The sequence below is a fragment of the Ambystoma mexicanum genome, chromosome 7q (genome assembly GCF_040938575.1).
Source record: "Ambystoma mexicanum isolate Mex_15411 chromosome 7q, UKY_AmexF1_1, whole genome shotgun sequence".
Lineage (NCBI taxonomy): Eukaryota > Metazoa > Chordata > Amphibia > Caudata > Ambystomatidae > Ambystoma > Ambystoma mexicanum.
The window spans coordinates 114,468,881-114,493,804 of NC_090941.1; positions in this window are offsets into that span (position 1 = coordinate 114,468,881).

The window sequence follows — 24,924 nt, forward strand, 5'->3', positions numbered from 1 at the left end:
GTCTTGTAAGTAGATCTATTATGCCTCCTTTTTGCTACCCATGAGCATTGGCCTCTCTAATACTTAGAGTTAAAGACCAAACTAACATTCTTTTCTTTTTCTTCCTGTCAATTTTTCTCAATTATTAGAACTTGGGGAGAACCCTCTTGATCCAAGCCCACAGCTCCAGCATATACCTTTCTGTATAGCCACAATACACACTTAAGTAAGTGTATTACCTTCAAATTACTTTCTGTCATCTAACTGCACTACCCCAGTATCTCATTCCTATCATTATTTTAGGTTGTATTAGGATTGCCTATCATTCAGTTGTACAGACTTACAGCGGGGCTGCCCAAAAGTTAGAAGGACACCCATGGATAATATATCTTTTACTTTTCTGCTTTAAAACCAAGTAAGTGAACAAGCAGCTTATTCTGCTATTACATAAGTATCTTTCTGTATAATAGGAACTTTTTAGCTTGACATTTTGTTGATCAATGTACTTTATCCTTAAATAACTGCTGAGGAAATTGGGATTTGCTTGTCATTTTTCCTTATAAGGTAACTAGCATAACGACATAGCTAATATGCCTTTACTTTGTTAAACAATGATTTTGAATCTAAAGGATGAAGTCATGACCTACACAGAAAAAGCATTTTGTGCTTCCTCCTCTAGTTTTTTTGAAGTTATTTTTGTTTTAAATGCACATATGAAAACTAATATGTATTGGATTGTATCATTAATATTGGATTATTAATTTTTTTCTCTCTAGAGAATAATTTTGTGTAAGAAAAAAGAATATTTTGCCCCTGATGAAGAGTGAAAGCAATATTCGAAATGCGTTGGGCCAGATTAAAGTTGAATGTTTTATCTTTAAATTTGAATAAATATCTGTTTTAGAAATACAAATGAATTGTCAAATAATAATTGGGTTATTTCAGAGAAATGTTCCTGCCATTGCAAGGAAAATAAAACTACTAAACCATAAAACCAGGAACCACCTAGAAAATTAAGAGGATATTACTGTATTCCTTTCTTAGCAATACAAATATATACCTCTGACATCCTAAAAATTACATACAGGCATAGGCCCTTGTCAAAAGACACTGAAAGCAGCACACAGCACTCTGACAGTCATCTTGTTTATATAGGCTTATTTCAATGATGCAATGTTTTCATGCAAATTCAGCATACATTTCTAATTGGTTCTCTTAACTAGAATATAAGCACTACTTGTCTTTGATTGGTTGGCTTATATGTCACTGACAAAGCCCACATTAGCTCATCTTGGCAAGCATAGGTCTACTGACACAAAGACTGATAAGCTGACTTCAGACCCAGCCGGACACAATTACACATCCTTTTAACGCCTGCCAAGAACCAGCCCTTATCTACTTCTCAAGGCCCTGACAAATTTACTTGGCAGTTTATACTGTGAAAAATTTCATGAGCTCATTTTATTTGTTGCTAAGTAAGCAGCTGTCTAATTAGTAGCTTTCCCATACACTTATCTGATTTGCTATCAATCGTGTCTGCTTTTCTTGCCAGTACATTTTAAATATACCATACCAGATGGGCTTATCTCACATTGAAATGCTGCCAAAGAATATTCAATATCAGAATGATTCAGTCCTTTTGACACCTGTACCCAAGACGCCATTTTGTCTCTGGCATCCATTTTTGAAAATATCTCAGCCTGATCAGCCTAGATGTTCGGCTACCAAACAGCAAACCAATTTACTTTTGAGCATAACTCATTTTCTATCCAGCTTCTGGACTATATTTTTACATATTCATGATGCGCCTGTAATACCCAAGGCACCCTTCACTGCTTGAGTCATTCTGACCCTAAAAATATATGTTGCCCCATAGGTACTCTTTTCTTTCACAAAACACTATAATTCTGATTTTTGCAATTCTGGGACCATTGAGCATGCTATCTGTATTTAGTTTACGGGGGGAGGGGTCTTGTACCTCTTATACGCTGGGGTACAAATGGCAATAAGCTTCTTGACTGTGGGCCATTACCGCATACCGGGCTTATTGCTTAATTAAGTTAGTTCCTAACTCCTATTCTTTATTTTAAAAAGAACAAATTTGGAATGGTTCCATTTAAAAATAGAAGTATATGAAATAAAGAAGTATACTTCTCCCAACCACTCCTGCTCATTTGACCACTGATATCGCTGTGCACTGCTACCAAAACTGTTTCAAAGAGATGAGGGTGAAAAGGTCAGTAGGTGATATGGTGACAGCGCAGAAGTAACAGTTGGAGAGAGGCCACTTTTCATGTTTGTTGTTTTCATTGTGCAGATAGAAGCAGGGAGTGAGAGAGAAGTGCATTGAAATGAACAGCAACATTTTCATTATCTCAGTGTCAAACGTATTTTATGTAGTGCACCGCTGTCTTTGATATGGCTTTGCATCGCTATAAGTGAAACAAAAGATGTGATGGTGGAAGGTTTTGAATTAATCGGAACCTCTGACATTGCTCTTGGCGACCATCTAGAATAGTGTTCTTCACAAGCCAAGCCATCACAGAAAGGGTAAAGACCATTCGCAAATCAAGCTTTGTCCCACCTGAAAAGAGGCAGCCCAACCCAAAGTTCTTGACCACATTCCTTTTTCAAATGTTGGAATCAGTAAATCATGTCTTTCTTACCTCTCCAGCCAAAGGAATGTGGTCAAACCTGTCCTGACCTGATGTGATAATCATGGGTCCAGCATAAGGGAATGTTATCCCTCCTCTCACACTGAGTGTTTTGAGAAGTACCTTTGGCTGCCTCTGCTCGAGGCACATGGACATGACACTTGGTAAAAGCCTTGGACTATTGTGGACATGAATACTCACCTTGGGATGATCACAGATAATGTACAAGCAAAGCTGTACCTCCACGGGAGCAGACGCATGATGCAGACTATTGTCAGGACACTTGTGAACACAGCTGCCCCTGACCAAGTCAACAAGATGACCTTATACAATACAAGGCAATACCAAGCAAATACTGTTGTAGTTACAATTGTCACTACCTGGACCTGCATGAAGCACAAGCACATCAAATCCACAGCAAGACCACGGAAACACTGTTGTGGTCACAACTGTCACTACCTGACCTGCTTGAAACATAAGCATGATGACCAGATAAAATCCACAGCAACACCAAGCAAACACTGGTGTGGTTACAACCATCGCTACATGGAACTGCATGAAGCACGAGCACGAAGACCTGATAAAATCCACAGCAACACAAGCAAGCACCTTTGTGGTTGTTGGGGACATTTTGTACACACAGCTGTCTTTTGACTCGGAACATAGGTTATGACAACCTGGAACTGGCAGTTGACTATTAAAGCACTATATAAGGGCTTGCTGTGAGAAAAGAAGACAGGAGCCCTGTCTACCTGCCTTACAGAACATGCTTTTATTAAACCTTATTCTCCTCTACTATTGGTGTCCTGGTCATTTATTGTGCTGGTGTGAGTGGTGAACCCTGGCCCCCAGGTCGAGTACTGAACCTAAGATGGGAAGGACTAGCTCTCCTGACGGAGCACAAGCAACCACAGACATGTTTCGGCCTCATTGGGCATTATCAGTGAGGTGTAGCTTGTGATCTTGTGCAGAAGGGAAATTACCTTCCAGTTTGTGATGGACTACCCTCTTTGGGGTGGGACCAAGCCTGAATTGAAAATGGTCTTTCTCCGTTCTCTGATGCCTTGGAAGGATGAAGCAGGATGGTCTGGACGGTTGCCGAGAGCAACTGTAAGATGTTTAAGATTCATTCTAACCTTCCAACCATCACCTCTTTGTTTTGCTCTGTCACCCCGAGTGGGACAGGGTGTCAATGTCCTCCCTCGAATCACCACTGTCCTCACCTGATTGTTCGGAGTCTGTCTCCTTGATTCCTTGTCGGTGAGCCAGATAGTCCTTCTTCGATTTTGATGTCAGGATCCTGTCATGAGAAGTAGCCGTGGTGGATCCCAAACTGGACCACTCCACGACTTCAGTCCCAGAAGCAGGAATTGTATGGGGGAAAAGCCAAAGGCGGATAAAACCCCCATGAATATCCCTCGTTGCTGGCCAACAGGTACAGATGAATTCGAAGTCCAAGGCTATGCCGAATGTAGAACCCCGTTGAAGTGGAGCCGGAGGCTGGTAGCAGTGAGAGGAAGAGAGCACAACAATGTGCGGAGCAGTGTCAGACACGAAGGTTCCACTGTAGAGCAGAAAAGAAATACCGAGCTGGGTCAAGCCAAGGCGAAGGCAGAAAAAGAAACAGAAAAGAGTAAACAAGCTGAGCAGGTACGAGGCAAGAGGAGGAAAGAGCGGAATACTCGCAAGGGGAGCGTGCCGAACTGAAGGGAAAAGAAGGGACGAGAGAACAGGTAGGAAAACAATAGAGAAAGGCAGGCTTCCGTGTGAATCGAAAGTGGAGAAAAATAGAGTGTGACCGTAGGAGCAGAACTAGTCGGTTGCAACGCATAGACCGTAAAGGAAACTGGGAAGAAATACTTCCAGCTGAGGCGGGCAGGAAAACCACTAGAACGTTACAGCAGCTACGTGAGAGGCGTGATGGCACCAATAAATGGCGGCGAAGCCGTAACCGTGGTAACCACCGCCATCCGAATGGGTCCATGACAGTATGCCCCTTCTTAGTACCACCCCCACCAGGTCTCCAGGGATGTAAACGGTGGAAACGGGACACCAGTCTGGGATATTTAAGGAAGTGCACTGGTTCCCATGAATCTTCCAACCTGGGATATCCTTTCCAAGATACTAGGTATTGAAGTTGCCCTCTGAAAACCCTGGAGTCACAGATCTTGGAAACTTCATACTTGTCTTGGGTTTCACCTTGTGGCAAGATTTGTGACCGACCAGGTCTACGTCGCGTCTCAGGATGAAATTCTTTGAGAAGGAAGGAATGAAAAACTGGATGTATGTGCCTGAGATCATGTGGTAGCTTGATCTTATAGGCAACAGGGTTAATTCTTTCCAGAACAGGAAATGGACCCAAGTATCTGGGGGACAACTTAGAGGGTCGGATCCATCGAGGTAGGAATTCGGTGGAAAGCCATACCTTTGTCCCTTTTTCCCATTCCGGGTTTTCCCGCCGATGAGGATCAGCCTGTCTTTTATATATGCTCAGGCTCCTTTCCAAACTGCTCTTGGCTGTCTTATGGGCTTCAGCAATCTCAGATATGATAGACTCCACTGTAGGGGAATTGCTTGGTAATGAAGAGATGGGAAAAATTGCCCTGGGGTGTACGCCATAGTTGCAAAAGAAAGGGGTCATACCTGTAGCTGAGTGCTTAGAGTTGTTGTAGGCAAACTCGGCAGTGGGAAGGAGCTGAACCCAGTTATCTTGCAGGTGGTTGGTGTAACATCTGAGATTTTGTTCGAGGATGGCATTAAGTCTCTCTGTCTGCCCATTTGTCTGTGGATGGAAACCAGAGGACAGAGCTCGATTAATGCCCAACCGTCTGCATAGCGCTTTCCAAAACCTAGAGACGTACTGACTCCCTCTGTCCGAAGTAATCTTATCCGGGAGCCCATGCAGGCGAAAGATGTCTCTGGCAAAAACTTCGGCCATTCTGGTAGCAGTGGGTAATCCCTCCAAAGGAGGAGAATGGCCCAACTTTGTAAGGGTCACCATTATACAGGTACAAGATTCGGAGAGGGAAAGATCCACAATAAAATCTGTGGATAGATGCCCCCAGGGTCGTTGAGGAATGTCGGCTTGAGTGAGTAGGCCAAATGGGTTGCCTGTGTGATTCTTAGACATTGCACATATCGGACACATCGATATGCAGGATCAAACTTCCTCCTTGAGGTATTGCCAATAAAAAGAACATCCAATGAGTTCAGTAGTGTTCGCTTGGCACCTATGGCCTGCGGTCAAGCTGTCGTGGCACCAATTTATGATCTGCTTGCGAAGATGACCCGATGGAATATATAAGCGATTCTTGTAGAACCAGAGACCATCTTAGAGTTGATATTCTTGTGAAGGCATTTGGTTAAGGTTCAAAGGCTCCAATTCCATGGCCTCCTTGTCCTCTTGTAAAACGGTGTTGATTTGAGCTACAATCTGATGTCGTTGAAACATGGGTTCTGGAGGAAGCGGATCAGATTCCGCAGTAAGCTCTTTGCGCGATAAAGCGTCCGCCAAAACATTCTGAGAACCCGGAAGGTAGGTAATTTCAAAGTTGTATTGTGAAAAAAATATGCCCATCGGGCCTGGCGGGAGTTCGAACATTCCAAAGATTGCAGGACCTTGAGGTTTTTGTGGTCGGTTCGAATGACGAACGGAAGGTTGGTGCCGAGTAAGAGATGACGCCATTCTTCACAGGCCGTTTCATGGCCATCAGTTCTTTTTCCAAAACCGAATAGTTCCTTTGGCTGGACATGAGAGCATGAAAGAGATAGGCCACAGGATGTTCGACTCCTTCCTTTTCTTGGAGTAGGGCTGCACCTATGGCTGCTGAAGAGGCATCCGTATCAATAATGAATTGTTTCGACTGATCCGGTTGTAACAGAATGGGAGCAAAGCAGAAAAGCATCTGGAGATGTTTAAAGCTGTCTTCAGCTGATGATGTCCACACAAAAGGTCTGGATGATTTCTTGAGGAGAGAGGTTATGGGTAGTACCGTTTCGGAAAACCTGGGAATAAATCTCCTATAGAAATTAGAGAGACCCAGAAACCTCTGAACCTGCTTGATAGAAGAAGGAGAGGGCCAATCTAAGATGGCTGATACCTTGTTGGGGTCCATAGAAATACCTTGTTCTGATAATATGAATCCCAAATACGGAATGGTAGACACTACGAAATAGCATTTTTCGGGTTTGGCTAGAAGACGGTTTTCCTGGAGACTGTTCAGTACCCTCCGGACCTGATCTTCATGTTCTTCCTTGTTGATGGAGTATACCAATAAATCATCCAGGTAAATGATTACCGAAACATACAATAGGTCGGAGAACATGCGGTCCATAAATCTTTGAAAGATTGCTGGGGCGTTAACCAATCTGAATGGCATCACTCTATACTCGTACAACCCGAAAGGAGTACGAAAAGCAGTCTTCCATTCGTCCCCTTCAGCTATGCGTAACAAATGGTAAGCATTACGTAGATCCAACTTGGTGAATACCTGTGCCCCTTGTACTGCCTCTATGATATCCGCTATGAGGGGCATAGGGTAGCGATCTCTGATTGTTACCTTGTTGAGACCCTGGTAATCTATAGATGGCCGCAGATCTTTAGAGTCTCTTTTAGCTACAAAAAACAATGGAGCTCCGGCAGGAGATTTTGAGGGTTGAATGAGGCTGTTGTGTAGATTAGCGTCCAGATAGGTGCGTAAAGCACTCCTTTCTGTCTGGGATAATGAGAACATCCGGCCAAACGGAACCAAAGCGTTGGGCTCCAGGTCTATTGAGCAGTCCTCCGGCCGATGGGGTGGTAATGCAGCAGGTCTAACCTCTGTGAACACCTATTGGAAATCATCACAGTAATGTGGCAATGCGTGTATGCTTGAGGTTTCTTGGCACAATGCCAGAGCGGGTTGTAGCTTGGTGAAAGACTGGTGTGGAAGACATTGTTTCTTACAGTACTCTGATTCGAAGCTTAGTTGGTTAGAGACCCAGTCAATGTGTGGATTGTGTCTCCTAAGCCACGTTATTCCTTGAATGACCGGAAAATGGGCCGCCCTGATGATGTCAAATCTTATTCTTTCGGTATGCTGAAAGATCTTAATTTCCAGGGTCTCAGTAGTCTACGTGATGAGTCCTGAGGAAAGTGGGGTACCGTCCACTCCTTCCACCTTCTGATCTTCCAAGCGGGGTAGCCTCTAAAGACCCACCTCGTCAGCCCATGGAGTGTCTACGAAGTTTCCTGCAGCTCCGCAGTCCAGGAGAGCTAAAGTATCCACCAGTTTGTCTCCGACCTGGATATTGACACTGACCACCATCAACCTGGAATCTTCTTGGTTTACTTTAGTAGATACAGACAAAGACATATAGGGACTGGATGCCTCTGAAAACCCCCGGACACTCGTCCCTTTGAGCTCCGGGGTTGTTTGTTTCCCGATCGTCGTTGAGGCAGTTCAGGACATTCCTTGAGAAGGTGCTTGTCTGAACCACAGTAAGCACATAACCCTCTTTCTCTTCGCCGTCTTCTTTCTTCAGAGGAGAGTGGGGACCGAGTGTTTCCTATCTGCATGTGTTCATCCCGAGAAGCAGACATAGTTGAGAAAGAACTTGGTGGAGGCTCATTGCTTGCTACACTTCCTCGGTAGCGTCTTCTTTCATGAAGTCGTTCTTGTAGACGATGTTCTATCTGTAGTGATGCTGATAACAAATCCGAAAATGTTTTAGGACGAGGAAACCGGGCTAATTCGTCCTTTATGTCCTCCTTAAGACCTCTATGAAAGATGGCATATTGAGCCTGTTCTGCCCATCTGGCACCTGCAACTAAGGTCTTAAAGGTGGTGATGTACAAAAGAACATCGGAGGACCCTTGTCTGACATCTAGGAGGTCCTCGGTAGCAGTGTACATGAGCTCTGGTCCCTCAAATGTATTTTTAAGAAGGGACTGAAACCCCCCATAGTCCTGCAAAACTGGGTCACCTCCTGTCACTAAAGGAGTAGCCCATACAAGAGCATTGCCGATCATATTAGAGATGAGGAATCCCACCTTTGCCTGATCAGTAGAAAACATTCGGGGTCTGAATGTAAAGTACACCGTAGCTGCCTCCATGAATTCCTTGACCTTCTTCGGAGAACCATCAAATTTGCCTGACGATAGGGCAATTGGAGGTAGCTCAGGAGGTGCCTGTTCTCGGTTAGAGATCAGTTGTTTTAATACCACATTTCCAGCCTTAACTGTCTATAGTTCTTGAGAAAGGCTTTGTACTGCCTTCCACAATTCTTGCATCTGTTCCTGAACCTGTTCTGGGGTGCCTATCGTAGGTTTTTTGTGTTGCAATCTGTCAATGTCCTCCCTTGAATCACCACTCTCCTCACGTGATTGTTCGGAGTCTGTCTCCTTGATTCCTTGTCGGTGAGCCAGATAGTCCTTCTTCGATTTTGATGTCAGGATCCTGTCATGAGAAGTAGCCGTGGTGGATCCCAAACTGGACCACTCCACGACTTCAGTCCCGGAAGCAGGAATTGTATGGGGGAAAAAGCCAAAGGCAGAAAAAAACCCTGTGAATATCCCTCGTTGCTGGCCAACAGGTACAGAAGAATTCGAAGTCCAAGGCTATGCCGAATGTAGAAACCCGTTGAAGTGGAGCCGGAGACTGGTAGCGGTGAGAGGAAGAGAGCACAACAATGTGCGGAGCAGTGTCAGACACGAAGGTTCCACTGTAGAGCGGAAAAGAAATACCGAGCTGGGTCAAGCCAAGGCGAAGGCAGAAAAAGAAACAGAAAAGAGTAAACAAGCTGAGCAGGTACGAGGCAAGAGGAGGAAAGAGCGGAATACTCGCAAGGCGAGCGTGCTGAACCGAAGGGAAAAGAAGGGACGAGAGAACAGATAGGAAAACAATAGAGAAAGGCAGGCTTCCGTGTGAAGCGAAAGTGGAGAAAACTAGCGTGTGACCGTAGGAGCAGAGTTAGACGGTTGCAATCCACAGACCGTAAAAGAAACTGGGAAGAAATACTTCCGGCTGTGGCGGGCAGGAAAACCACTAGAACGTTACAGCAGCTACGTGAGAGGCGTGATGGCACCGATCAATGGCGGCGAAGCCGTAACCGTGGTAACCACCGCCATCCGAACGGGTCCATGCCACAGGGTGCCAGATTTGGGACCCAAGGTTGCTGGGCCTAGAGGCCCCAGCTACACCACACTGATGATGCTCAATGAGGCTGAAACATGTCTGAGGTTGTTTGTGGTCTCTTGAAGAAGGGATGCGACCTAGAAGTTTGGGCTGGACTGCCCCTTTGGAGTGGGACCAAGTCAGATTTGCACTTGGTGGTCTTTCCCTTTTCTATAATGGCTTGGCAGACTGAAGAACGGTGGTCTGGAGGGTTAGCCAGAGAAATTGCCAGAGGTTTAAGATTAATTCTAAACATTCCAGCAAACACTTATTTTCTTTTGATTTGCAGTGCTATAACCATGTGTGAAGGTGTAGTACCGCCAACAGTTTGATGCTGATTGCCTGTACATGGTCACCTCTATGCAATAGTATATTTTCTTGTGGAGTAATGTGCTCATAGCAAGTTCAGTCGCATAATCGAGGATGACTGAGTAAAATGAGTTTTGTTGGTTGGCTGTGGTCCTTATTGCTTGCACAATAGGATAAGAAATTGAGAATGGAGCTGATTGGACAGTGTGACATGGAGGTTGAGTGGCAAATCCGGAAGAGACAACGTTTTTGTCAGTTACATGCTGAAGATGGAGATGTGCTGCAGAGGTGCTTACAATGGGCTGCATCACTAGATCAGTGAGCTATGGTGCATACTGTTTGATAATGGGCTCTAAGGGGACCATTCATTCTACACATATGCATTACTATGCTGTATGGTAGACTTATGCTTGGGGTAATATTGTTGGCAACATTATATTAATGAGATAATTATATGTAATGTAATAACTATTAAGATTTCTTCATGCTGGTTCTGGAATTGAATGCACGTGGAAACATGAATATTACTCAGTGCCTTACCAAGATGAGCATACTTAGCATAAATCTGCCATTGAGTGTTATATTTTAATTTGTGCAAGTTTCCTTTAAAAATGTAAGAAGCCTAGGTGTTATAATAAAATAAAATAGAATAAAGGCATGAGACATAAAGGAAGAGAAGATTATGTGTCGTTAACCAATGTTAATCTAGCATTATCCTACTAATGAGCAGCTAGTGACGTCGTTTTGATCTACACATCTGGCGCAATTTGTATTAGCCATAGAATAACTTTTTGTCACAAAATATATTGCACTTCGTGCTGCATTTCTCCTGCTTCTAAGCATCTGTTAGCATTATCCAATGAAACAGTATTCAAATGATCTACCTCTTAAGGATGAAGGGATGAGTTCAGACTTTTAAGTGCAGGCCCCAAGCACTTAAAGGGTGAGCTGTCCACCTGGCTTAAAGACAGAATTATATGATCTTGGCTTGGATCTCAAAGTATGAGTTTGGGGAATTTTGAGTATAGCAATCTGGTACACACAAAATCATGTAACAGGACACACATTTTCCAGGGAAACATGATACACAATGGAGGAGTGTTTATAGTATTGAGAGTGAAAGACTCAGTGAACATTATTTCAGTGATATCTGTACCACTGGCAACTGTGTGTGTATAAAATGTATTTATTTATATATTTGCACCTAACCCAGGGGTATTTGGGCGCATTCTTCCTATCATCAGTTACAGTACAGTAAAGTGAATTTCCAGTACATTATTGGGTATATTTTGATTGAGGGCAATGATACATTACGATACAAGTGGTGTAAAGCGTTACAAACGTCACATTACGGAGATCATAGAATAGCAAGGTACATTTGGGTAATACATGGCAGTACAGATGGTGAAGTGGGCGGGGACCTTTGGAGGATGTATTGCCCTTAATAGTAATAGTTTTACTGTCACCGGCTAGCTGATAATGCTAAATGTATACTACTGCAGAGGTCTCATACCACATTGTATGTAGTAAACTATGTTGCTCGAACTAGATAATTAGACTCTATTTAAGAAATGTGAAGGTCTGTGCCAGGCAGTAATGGCCACCACCGAACATTTTATGTTTATTTAAATGAAGAACCAGGGTGTCAATTTCGATCAGAAATAACACATTTACAAATGGCAAATTCATTCCCTGGAGAACAAGTGGTGAGCCAATTTTTAAAGGTTTGAACAAAGTGAGGGAAGCAAAGGCCTTTAGAGAGGTGGGCAGGGTGTTACTACCCGGAACAACCAATACCTCGAAGCCAGACATTATGACCCCAACAAAAACATCAAGGGTGCTAATGTTTTTTTCCTTTAAAAAAAGTTGCTGCAGTGAACACTAAACATTTCTTTAAAAAAAAATTACAAAGTACAATGAACATGAAAATAGGGAACAGAGCCCTTGGAAGAACACACTTTCTATTTCCATGTCGGCTAGAAGGTGCAGAGAGCAGCATGGATGAGGCAAAAGAAAGATTGAGGCAGGGGTAAGTGTGTTTTTTAAAATATGTTTGGCATTAGAGGGAAAGTGGAAATGCACAGAGCACGATCAGCCAATAGCTTGCTGAAAACACACGCTTATACCATGGCATTCATCCCGTGTTCCAGATAAACCTGATTGTGTTCTTAGACTACACTGGCTGCAAATATAGCGATCAGCCCCATGTTCAGGGGCATATAGGGCAAGTAACAGCCTGCCAGCTCGAGCCGAAGGTAGGCCCAAACCAAGCGAGGGCAATGGCAAGAGCTCGGGGCCATTACCGGACCTGCACACCCACAAAGATGCCAGGGTGATCAATGTTCACAGCCCGCGGTCACTGCATCTGCAAACCGAGGGAGATGCTCAAGTGGCAGAGAGAACGTGGGTGATCACTGACAGATTCTGCCCGAGTTTCTAGCCACCTAGTCAGACCGAAGCATTTCCCCATTGGGGGGGGATTGGAAATGCTCGTGCATTGGAAATCACTCACATGTCATGGTGACACCATGAACTTACTGGCCGTTCATTATTATTGGTAGCCACCACTTTAATTCCAGGATTCCAATTGTACCTTAACTATTCTGTTAGCTTATATTATCTTAATCCGAGTTGTTATAGTTGTTGTTTCAATGTATATACATGTTTTGCCATGTATGACACAGTATAAGACTACCGTCATGTTACAGCAATTGGTCTCTGTCACAATTGTTGTTGTATATTGGGGGGCTTCCCTTAACTCAAGCAAATACAATTTATAATTTTTATAACTCTTAAATCAGTTTAGTGTAGCCTCTTTTTTGTGCATTTCATTTAATTCTAGGGCATTAAAAGAGATGGACAGCAAACGAACGCATCTCGTGATGGAGCATGACATAATGACTATCAGCTTGGAAACTTAACTAATGAAATACCACAATGTAAACATCCCTGCTCGTGGAGCACATGGGTTTAGTGAAGAGAAGTGAGTAGAAGCAGACTTTAATACCATACTCAGTGCCTCTTAGCTGGAACAGCATTGCAAACGTCCAATCTTCCTTGATTTACGTATACATGCTTACTATGTTTGTGTGTGTTGAAGATGTCCAGTTCCGGAGCACCACACGTTTACCCACTTCCAAAACGGTCTGCACCCGTAGTGGTTGTGTGCGTTTGCAGGCATGTGCCGTGGATGCTATTGAAGAGGATCATGGTAGAGATGGGTCATTAATAATATTGAGTTTCTTGGAACCACTATAAATGATCTAAGACATTTTTTTAGAGGTAATGCAGTACAATACTCACCACTCTGGTAATGACAGAAGGTTGGATCTACCTCTTCTGCTGACAGTGGAGAAAGTTCAGAGCACTGTTATCATGCATTAATGCATGCCTTTACATGGCAGGATGGGTAGGAGGATTGGAACATGTTTAGCATATGCTCGAGTTACATTGACTGTTTTACAGTGTCTGCACTGGGTACTTTTTCAAAGTGCATCTTTGTATTACACCTCAAGAGCGTACTAGACACATGACTAAAGAATGTACAGAGGGAATGCTTTGGTTTACCATGAGCGGTGACTGAGTCACTATTGCAATAACAACCGATCCGGCCTGGGGCCCAAGCGCGAGGGGCTTAACAATGGGCCTCTGTGACATTACCACCTGATCCGGTGGGCCAGATCGGGCGTTATTGCTATTAGCACCCTGGGTTTTCAATTTGGAAACCTGGGATGCTAACAGCAATATATTTTGCAGCGTCTCGTTCATTCAAACAAAATACTTACTTAAGATGGCTGCCATGGAGCTGGAAGACAGGGCTCCATACGGGTAGGGAGTGAGAGGGGACAAAGACTGGAAAGGGGAGGGGGGAGACAGGGCGGGGCAGCAGCCATCAGTTTGCTTGGAACATGTGCTGAGATCGTGGGATTCAGCTTGCGATCCGAGCAACCGGATTGGTTGGCTCCCCCACCCTGGGTGCTAATAAGAAATCAATTTAAATAAGAAAATTAAATGCCTTCTAATTCTAGAGGGAAGTGTGTGATGGTTGATTGCATCACATGTGTAAGCAATGTCTATTTATATTGAGTAATAGAATATTAAACCTGTGCTGGCCAATCAGTCTACTGAGAAAGAGAGCATTAAAGTACCTTTTTTTCCCAAAGCGGTTGAAAAATGCTTAATCAGCCAATCACACATTTCGATGTTTTTGCCTAGGTCAACTCAATGTATTTATTATGATGTCAAACTACATTGTTTAGCAACCAAAATTAAATAGCAAGTATATAAGGCAAAGACACAGTTTTGGTACTAGGGTATCCTGTGAAATGTTCAATTTTCTGCATATAATCAATGACAGGAATAGCATTTGCATTGAAAACTGTGGTGCGGATTTGGGAAATGGGTGAGTGGATGGTGGTCAGTGAACGTTGAAGGAGAGCAGAAAATGCATTGTGGGTATGCCTCCTTTTGCTCAGCAGCCACCGCATCTATGTGCATAGAGAGCGTATGAATAGGGTGACCCATGCTTGAGGATGATGAGATTTAGGGGTGAAAGTAAGCAGTGGGAAGTGAGAGGAGAATGAGTCATATAGTAGGGATTGGAAGCTGGAGAAGTCAGTGTTGGAGGAAGGACATAAGGTGTTAAGGAGGGGAGTGAGAACTGTAGGTCAGAGAGAAAAGGGGGATTGGCAGAATGTTTAAATTTACTTTTAGTAATAGATGAAGCAAGTGGTGAGGAATGGTCAGAGGGTGGAAAGGAGATGGTGGAAACAATTGATTGATCAGATATGGATGGTGTGACAGTAGTATTAGTGGCTGAGAGAGAGGAGGAGATGAATGGGAGATCCATAGAGTTAGCCCCTGTGTGGGATGGTAGGCTATGGATAGAGTGGAGAGTGTGGTCACTAAGAAAAGACTGAAATTCGTATTTCTGTGAAGTGGTTGAGAGGGAAGGTCAAAGTCACCTAAGGGAATGAGGTGATGTTTAGTGGAAAGAGAATCAGGGAGGTGCTCAAGATCATCAAAGAGGGCGATAGATGGAGATGAGGTGAACCGAGTGAGGCAGAGCAATAGTAGAGATGGTGAATTCAAAAAAGGTAGGAGAGGACGTGGCATTGAAGATTTGTGAGGAAGTGAGGCAGGAACAAAGTAAGTGTCTGACTCCTGCCCCTGTGCCATTCAATCGAGGAGAGTGAATGAAGGATATTTTGGAGTTATGTAGGGCCACCAGAGTGGCAGTTTTGGATGCAGAAATTCAGGTTTCAGTGATAAAGGTCTAGTAGAGGAGAGCTGGAGTGAAAGTAGTCTGTGATAAAGGGAGCTTTGTTGCATATAGCCTGTGCATTCCAGAGTATAATGTTCAGTTGATGAGATAAGGAAGGGTAGAGAAGTTGAGTCTCAGTGGAAGAGAGACGAGGTGAATGGGTGCTAGAGGATATATGGTTAACTTGTCGGCTTTGTTTGTCGGAAGGAGGTATTAGTGAGATGGAGTAGAAGGAGTTTCGAGTTGTGAGTTTGTGAGTTTTATAATTGGGATAGTAAAGAAGGAAGTTGTAACGTGATGGAAGAAAGCCTAGGGAGAGGTGAGCAGGAGTAGCACAGTGTGGGGAGACAGCACAGTAATTGGGAGAGTTCAGATGCTCACAGGTGCAACAGGGAGGAAGTCAAAAGTTCATACCTGAAGAGTAAAAGAGGCTGGTCAATGGCTGATTTTTACCCTTCACTGGGACGCCCTGGCTGGACGCCTCTAGTAACTTCAGAAGGGATGAAACACGCTCTGGTCTCCTGATTGCCTAGTCCATCTGTGGTTGGTCTCTCTGATATTGTCCCTGGTGTTGCTGGGATGATGCGATTTCTTCCTGATTGGTGTTCCCAGAGGAACCTCTTGTGGCCTTCAGCTGTAGATGGGGTTGATCCATGTGACAAACTCGAAACCCCTCATGACAGGAAGTATTGGCTATTGCCAGAAGCTAGTATTGAGCAGCGAGCGCATGGTGTACATAAAGTATAATGACATGCGGACTCCTGTGAGTAGCAAAAAGCCAAAGCAGTGATTTCATCAGAATAATGGCATTTGCTAGCAGTCGGTGGAACAGAAAAGAGAGAAGGCTTAGTGGGCAAACCGAAAGGATCTGTAGCAGCGACGTCACAATCTGGCACTAGTTACAATGCCAGAGGGGCATGTTTTTCTGTATGATATGGTGGGACATTTTGCACTTAAAGAATAATGCCCAGCAATAAGAGAGGACACTTTGCCCGAGTGTGTAAGGGAAATGTCATTCGTCCTGAGTCAATGAACGCTAAAATGAACGTTTTCACAGCAAATATGAATGTTGACCTTTCTCAGCTAATAGTCCACATCCATCCCATTGAGGCAGAAGAAGACAAGGACGGGCAATGCAGACCTCCTGTCACACTGGTCAATGGACTACAAATGACTGCAGATGCTGGTGGACTCAGGGTCGCCATGTATGTTAATATCCAAAGCAATGCACAAGGCACTGAAGCAAGGCAGGAAAAACATTCTATGAAAAATAGACATTGTTCCCACTGTATATTGCAGAGCTTCAATAGTCTTTCTTGGGCTAGACGTGGTGGAAAATAAGCCTAGAGGGGCGAGTTATTAAGGGGAACGTTTATGTTAGTTAGAAGTTGATACCTTACTAGGATGGAACCAGCAAGGATGACTACAAATTAAGTTTAAACCAGGGCAAGATGAACACGTGAAGGCATTCTTTCAATTGAGCCCATCAGTGGAGTGTGTGGTGAACATGTGCTATGGGGTCTTTAGCAAGAAAATAAGACTATTCAAGGGTTCACACACTAGATCAAGCTAAAGTATTGTGTCAGGCCCGTAGTACACAAAGTAAGACATGTGCCAATAAATGTGTGGGACAAGCTAAAACAAGATCGGAGAAACTACATTATGAAACCCATGGAGTCCAGTGAATTGTTGTCTCCAATTGCAATTGCCTCAAAACCGGTGGCAGGATTCAGGTGGGTGATGTCCTTATTGGTGGATAGGTACTCCCTATAGGCAACATGTTATCTACAATGGGAAGAGTGAGGTCGATCTCCACCATTCATTTGCCATCAGTGTATCACCACATTGACCTACACTGCAGTTAACAGTACATAACAACATCCATAACTCCTTTAGTGGGAGGAGGGGGGGCAGTAATAGAAATGTGCAAATGTATGCTAAGAAGCTTGTAACCGGAAATGTCGGGTGTGATGGTTATGTTTTGTTTGTTGAAAAAATCAATTAAAAAAAAATCCATATCTCCTTTAGGGGCATACCGATACAAGGGGATGCTGTGTGAATGAAACAAAGGCATTGCGAGAAACAAGGGCATGCAGTGTTTCCAGGCTGACATCCTAGCAAGTGCATGGGAGTAAGGAGAGCATGGTCGATTACGGAGGCAGGCTTTAGAAACACTCAGTAAAGTGGATTTGGCGGTGAAGAGGGAAACATGTAAATTCAACACCCCACAGGTCATAAACTTCTTCCACCCTGCATAGGTATTTATGGGGGCATATGTGACAGTGGATGTCAGTGAAAGGGGCATAGGAGCTGTACTGAGTCAATGTCAGGAGGGGAGAGAGTTCCCTATAGCCTTTGAGTCCAAGGCCCTGGTTGAAAATGAGATGAAATGATCCTGTTTCCTCTATGTAAGGACTATAGGTTTAGGTTAGGGGATGGCCACCCCGAGAATAGCTAGATGATTAGTACTTGTGTATGAGTTTAATATTTCTATTCAACATATAGTACGGAAGGATAAGCCGGTAGTGGATTATTTGTCGCCACTATCCCCCCGGATGAGAAAGGTTGCAGAAGCAGAACAGGGTGATAAATGGGTGGCATGTGTGAAGGAGGAGGTGAATGCTATTTTTATCAGAGGAAGAGTGGGAAAGGACTGTGAGGGAAGATGATGAGTGAAATCGGGTTATTGCTTACTCCCAGAGTGGATAGGCAGCCACGACTGAATGTGAACAAGCTTATGTGATGGTTGTGGACGAGTTGATCCCGTGTGAGTGTGGTTTGGTAGGAGGCGAGAGACCGATACCCCCTTAAGATGTAAGAGCTAACATAGTTGCACGTGCTTAGGAAGGGCACTTAGGCCACCGTTTTAGTAAGAGGAGGCTTAAAGAGCAGTGCTTGTGGCCGGGCATGGATGCAATCATACAGTCTGTGGCGAAGAACTGATCAACATGCACAAAAAGCAACAATGCAAAGAGATTAAATCTGTTACCTTTAGAACCTGTGGGCATTCCGTTGATGCTCTGGCAGAAGCTTGCCATGGATGTCATGTGTCCCATGGAGATGCTACATTACAACTCTTGCTCTGAGGTGTCATTTGTGGATAGGATAATACATTCTGATAGTTTGACATTAAGTGTGTGCCAATAGTGAAAACCTGATTTCCTTTTAGAGGTTTGTACCAAGGAAGTGTTTCCCAAGTCTATCGTGAGTGATCACGGTGTGCAGTTTGTGTCAACAAAGATGATGACATTTTTGGATGCTCATAGGATAAATCATTTAGGGAAAGCATTATACCACCTCCAATGTAATGGGTTAGAAGAAATGGTGAAACCTTTGATTAGGGAAAAGGTACAGTTGGCTTTGACCAGTGGTCACAATGGGACGAGGTAATGAGGAAGATGATCATAGCCTGCTCCCCTGTTCCTCCTTATAAGAAGAAGGAACATGGGAACAGGTGAGTATCTCCTTTGGTTGGAATATGTAAGGAAGTATGCCTAGATGAGGATCACATTATAGAGAGGGTCCAGACGTATCAGTGGGATAGAAGATTAGGCATCATGAATGAATGGGATGGATGAGAATGTAGTTTCTGCCCAGGAGAATGTCTAAGAATGCGCAAACCCTTTCACTTTCTCAAAGGGCAGTCAGCGCCCCATAAGGTGGTGAGTGTAGGTAAACACCATGTGTTACTAGAACATGGCAAGGCATCGGATCAAAGGCAGAATAAGGAAAGATAGCAATGGTAGCATTAAGTAGGAGGATTCCACCATTGTTCAGGAATAGTGCAATGGCACTGAGTCAGGAGACAACCTTGTAGATTAGGCATATATGTGGTAGAATGATGGCAGAGGTGGCGTGGAGTAAATGCATGTACTTGGACAAATTCGCTGCTTGATATTAGACCAATTTCATTGTTTCATTATCTTTTTCTTCACCCCTGCTTTTACCTCTCCTTTTCTGTCCTGACCAGGTTATCACCTGGACAGGGAAGAAAATACGTGGGCATGTGCTGTAACTTGTGGCTTGGAATGAGGCCTTCACCAGCGTTCCAAGCTGTGATGTGTTAAGGTGTTCAAGAAGGGTGAGTGGCTGGTAGTGGAGGCAACATTGCCAGTGGACACATATGTCGTCCCGGTCCGGGGTCTCTCTAACAAATAAACCCACCTACAACTCATCACACCTGCTTATCCTACTTACACCAGTTAGCTTCAATGACATTTAAGCAATAAACCTTGAGGTTGGGGTCTTTACTTGGTAGTAATAGCAAAGGGGCCCAGTGCTGTTACAGGGTTGCAAAGCCCCCTGTCTCCCTCACAGAGAGAGTTATAACTATCAGTCCCTGGGACACTTACCAGAAGTCAGGCTGAATGTATGTTACTGGAGCAACAAAGTAATTAGTAAAAGGGCACAGTATATACATACTGAGGGAGTTTTTTTTTCACCTAAAGAGAATGTGTATTTCTCAACATGTCATTTATGAAGAACTGTGGTGGGTTAGTAGGGGAAAACCAAAAGATCCCAGGGGCCTCATGGGCTTTGCACTAATCCTGTTCCACACTTAGATTGGTCAATTTAATCTTTTAACAATCATAGGCAATGAAAACAGCTTGGGCTTTGGCTAGGCATGTGTAGGCAATTGCCAGGCACTGCCATAATGGTACTAATTGGCCACTAGTGATAGCTGAAAAATGGTGCACGTACCTGAGCGTATAATAGCAGTTCCTGGCAAATACCAATCTGATACCTATACACAAGCCAAGAAATGTGGCTTCACGAATGCTTGTTTTTCATAGGGCCTCAGTGAATGACATGCATACTGCTTATATATCAGAAATGAAGGCACACTTGGTTAAAACAGTTTTATTACACCAGTAGCGCATTAACAGCTCTGGTTAAGCCAGTCACTCTCAGAACACTGCTTTGAAATTGAACTAACAGCCCTTCAAACACAAGGTTTCATGATATTGTTTGATAAAGCTAGCTTCTTAAAGAAACCAAGGGAGGATGTGTTTTGGGTGGGAAGGGGCAGGAAGTTGATGCCAATGGTGATAGGGATTAATATAGTCATGGGCAGTCAACAGGTGGATAAATAACCAGGATGGGACTCTATCTGTCTGGCTTAAGAATGTACGTCAGGCATTGTGATATGATCACAATGACTGTTTGTGTATAAAGTAAGGAGTAACTCATCTGTCATATATGAGACCAAATCAGTCAATTAAGTAATCATGTGTAATCGTTTGAGAAATGACCCAATTAAATAATTAAGTGTTTGTTCACCTTAATATATTGTTCTTCAAGATATATCAGATGAAATGTGGGATTTGTAAGTATTTAGTATTTTTTATGTATTTTTTATATCAGTGGTTGAAATTGGTAGTATTGTCATGAATTGTTCCATTTGTTGTAGCAATTTAAGCACTAGCACTTTGGATTTTGAGAGAGTGTCTTTTGTGTGGAATAGTATGTAGCCCACAAATAGGAGGTTTATTATATTCATTCCATGTAAACAATAAAAGAAGAAAACTTGGTGAAAGAATTTCCGAGGGTGCAATATACAACCTGCACATATATACACCTCACCTAAGAATATGTATGTTTTAAATAATTAAGCAAAACCTACAAGCTTTCTGTCCTCCTCATATGCCACCTCCCTCCTAGCTGTAATGGAATGCAATAGTTTAGTCTTATAGATGATGGTTTAAGACCACCTTGTATACAATCCTGATTAATTCAATTCTGTTTCTAATGCTTCTTTGCCCCTCTATCCTTTGCTCTTACTTTTATTGTTTGTATGTTCTGTTTGTTATGTGTGCGCGTCCTGAGGCCTCCGGGCATGTGGATCGGTTTCCAAATATGTTTAATAAATCAATACAATTAAGTATAAACATTGGTTCACTTATCTCAACCTAAATTGCGCAATATGATGCCACACTACAACAATTGTACATGAAAATCAACTAATGTCACACTATAACACCTGAAAGGTAAGGGCAACTTCCTAGTACGTAAGACAAAAACAACCATTGTATTTTGGCATTTTGAAACTGAAGGCACCATAGTGATTTTACTGTTTCCAGTGAGGCGCATAAATTGGGAGGTGGGAACTGATCTCTTGTCCTGAACAATATTAATTAGCGCACTACCCATAAGGGGAGTTCCACCGTACAATCAAGCGTCAATGCGTGATGTGGCTCCTCCAACAGAGATTGGATCATTGAATGGCTGTCACAAAAACACAAAAAGAGCAAATGTTAGGAGGAAGGGAAACATCAAAGAAAATACTTGTCATTATTATTGCACTTTATTTGGTTTGGTTAAAACATTTCAACCTTTTCAAAACAATGACATGATTCCATTATAAATACACAATTCATTACATTCCACTTACAATCAAATTAAAAACAATAAAACTTTTTTAGAGCAATTAAAACTATGTTAAGATTCTTAAAAGTTTCATCATTTCAATATAGTACATTTTAAATGCACAAATGTTTCAGATTATTTAAAAAAGATCCAGCGGCTATATTTAGTGATATAACATACTTGTAACCCATGCATCGTTGTAGAATGCTTTACTGTTCAAAGCTCCAGAGATCTGCTGAATATTGGAATGGAATGCTCCGCAGTTACCCTCAGGAGAGACATTCTGCAAATGAACATGTTATTAAACAAATGAACATGAAGCAGATGTTCTTGCAAACAGATTAGTGCCGACTTTTCACTTTGCGTCCTTTCCCTGCGCGTGTGTTCAGGTTCTGCTCCTCCACGCACACCTAAGCAGCCCCTCTCCTGCACATCTGCTAGGTGACCCTTTGTGTACTTTTAGAGGATCCAGATGGCACTTTCAGTTGCATGTTTGCATCCCTTTCTGCTCCCTTCATTTTTGGGAATCACAAATGACATGCAGTTTTTAAAAAAAAATTGGAACGCCAGATGTTGGCTGCCTGAATACAGTCAGGCTTGGTTAATAGAAAGGGGTTGGTCTGCTCATTTGTTTTATCACGATTGATAAATCTTCATGAAAGCCAGATGTGGTATGCAAGCAGAATGCACCGTGTGCATGTGGGGTTGATGTGTGCGTGTTGGGCCTTCTCTGGAATCTTTTGGCTATATTTAATTTGGCATGTCTGTCTTCAAGGCACCAACCAGCAGGGGTGGACTGGGAACCAAAAGAGGAACTGGAAATAATGTTCAAAGTAGCTCCATATTAGTAATTACACATGTTCAGTAAGCCCATGCCTTTTCCTATGAGAGCATTTGGAAATGCCAAACAAAAGAGGCCCAGGGTGCAGAGGCCTACGGGGAAATCTCCAGGGTTCCCGACAGGCCACTCCACCGCTGCCAACCAGGGAGCAACATGGCGTGTCTGCTACTGGAATTCTACAAAAATGTGCCAGTGTTCAGGTTTTGGTACACGGTTCCGTTAACCTATTCTTGTAGAAAGGAATGGCACAGCCATGTCTTAAGCGCCTTTTGAATGAGAGATATTCTGAATGCATGGAGCAGTAGAGATCCAAAAGGCCACTGTTTAGACCTAGTAAGGACATTCACCATTAGGGAGCTTGGAAAAAATGGGCAACCTGAGCATAAAAAAATGGGAGGCAGATGTCAGCTGGAGCCCTCGGGCACATATCGCCCATTTTTCAATAAGGAATTGAAGACCCCTATGACAATCAAAACATTTGCGGGGCAATTGCCTCCACCCGTTTTGGAAATGCGCACACCTTTTGGCAATTAGGCATGGCTTCACCAAACATCGGGATGGGGTCTTTCTTCTAGGTGTAGGCAGACTGTAGTATGTGAACTTGGTATTGGCCTAATAGCCAAAGGTGGTAGGGTGAGCAAAGAAAGGGGGCTGCAGGGGCATGGGACCAAAACAAGATGGCAGCCTGTGGGAATGGATCCAGCGGCCAGAGTGGTATGCAGGCCTTCGTAGTCTATTCTCATTCCTGTTCCGGGTGATTGCTAGTCCCTGTGCCACTAGTAATACAGAAGTATCCTAATGGCCACACATTCTGCAATGTGACATTTGTCAGGACAATCACCTTAGTGCTTTGACCCCTGCTCCACCATGACCTGTATATCATGGTATCTGTAGAAATTAAAAAATGGAATGGAGAAATGGCTGCATCTTTTTACCGATTTTTACAGAAAATGTTGCACATTTGTCAAAAATATAGGCGTGGGGTGGGATAAGGGTAATAGTTAAAGTGGAGCTGTAAAAGGGGGATGGTCGGGGGTCTCCCCCCACATTATTAAAAAGATGCAGTCATTTCTCCATTCCATCTTTTCATGGACATCCGTATATCATGAATTAATTTGGAACACCCAACCACCTGAAGCTCTACACTTCCCCTGCCAATAACAAACATGGGTGTCTTTCATCTACTATCACCAGGGAAGAATTCATACATACTGTCCTTCAATTAGGAAATTGCATCCAATTAGTCAAAATAAATTGCACATTTGTATGCGAGAAGGCCTAAGGGCTCCTTTTCGAAAGCCCTTTGGTTTGCACCAAGGCGACCACAGACATATGCACAGTCCCTTCCATCCAGTTGTGAATAGTTTTGGACAAATTAGCCACCACACTGCTGGTGTCCACTTGAGCTGGTCTCGAGCCCATCTTACATGCACACAACATTTTGAGCACTATGTGTTTATCACTCAGAAAGGGACTTCATTAAGACTTTATTTCTAGTACCGATACAATCCAATCAAAATTCCTATTCCCTCCTCTGACAATAATTCCCTATTGGGTACACAATACACCAACACTCGGACAAACCTTGGTGCGGTGAAAGCACTAAGTGGGGCAATTTTGCACATTCTAAAGTAGTGTGTAAATGTAACACAGAACACTTGGTGGAACCAGGATTCTGTTTTAGACTTACATCCTTTTCCAAAATGATGAATAAATGGCTTCCTCCATGTGTCATGACCCATTGGACACGCCCCTTCTGGGCCTCCTGGTCCCTGTCACGCCAGGGCTTGCACTCTGTTGTACTACCAACGTGGCCGCAAACACTGAACGCTGCCTACCAGTTTTCACGTTCATTGCAGCACGCTCGATAAAATAGCCACACCCCCGCGCTTCCGCGCGTCTCAACGCTACTGTTAGCTGTGGTTAGACGTGTGCTCCGTAGTTCGCTTTCACAGAACTTTGTTGCTTTCCTGGTTCTGGACCCCTGCTCAATTCTATCCCTTCTCCTTCTTACCCAACCTTCTCCCGAATCCGTGCACCCGCCTCCGAGTGCTTCTTCCCCTTATTTTTTCCTGGATTTCCTGGAGTTTACTAGTGATCCCGGACAAGAAGTTGAACGAACACTGGAAGCCGAAGACGGCCGAGCAGGCTTGTACAAGACCCGAACCATAAGGAAGAAAACTTCTACAACGGAATCCATCAAGCAGCGAAAACAGGTGAGAAAGGGGGAAACCTGTGACAGATTGAGACGCCACCTGACCGAACTCGATACAGACATGGAGGCGGCCGTTCAGGATCTTATGCGCGGCATGCAGGAACTAACAACTGAAGTACAAAACCTAAAGGCAGAGAATGCTA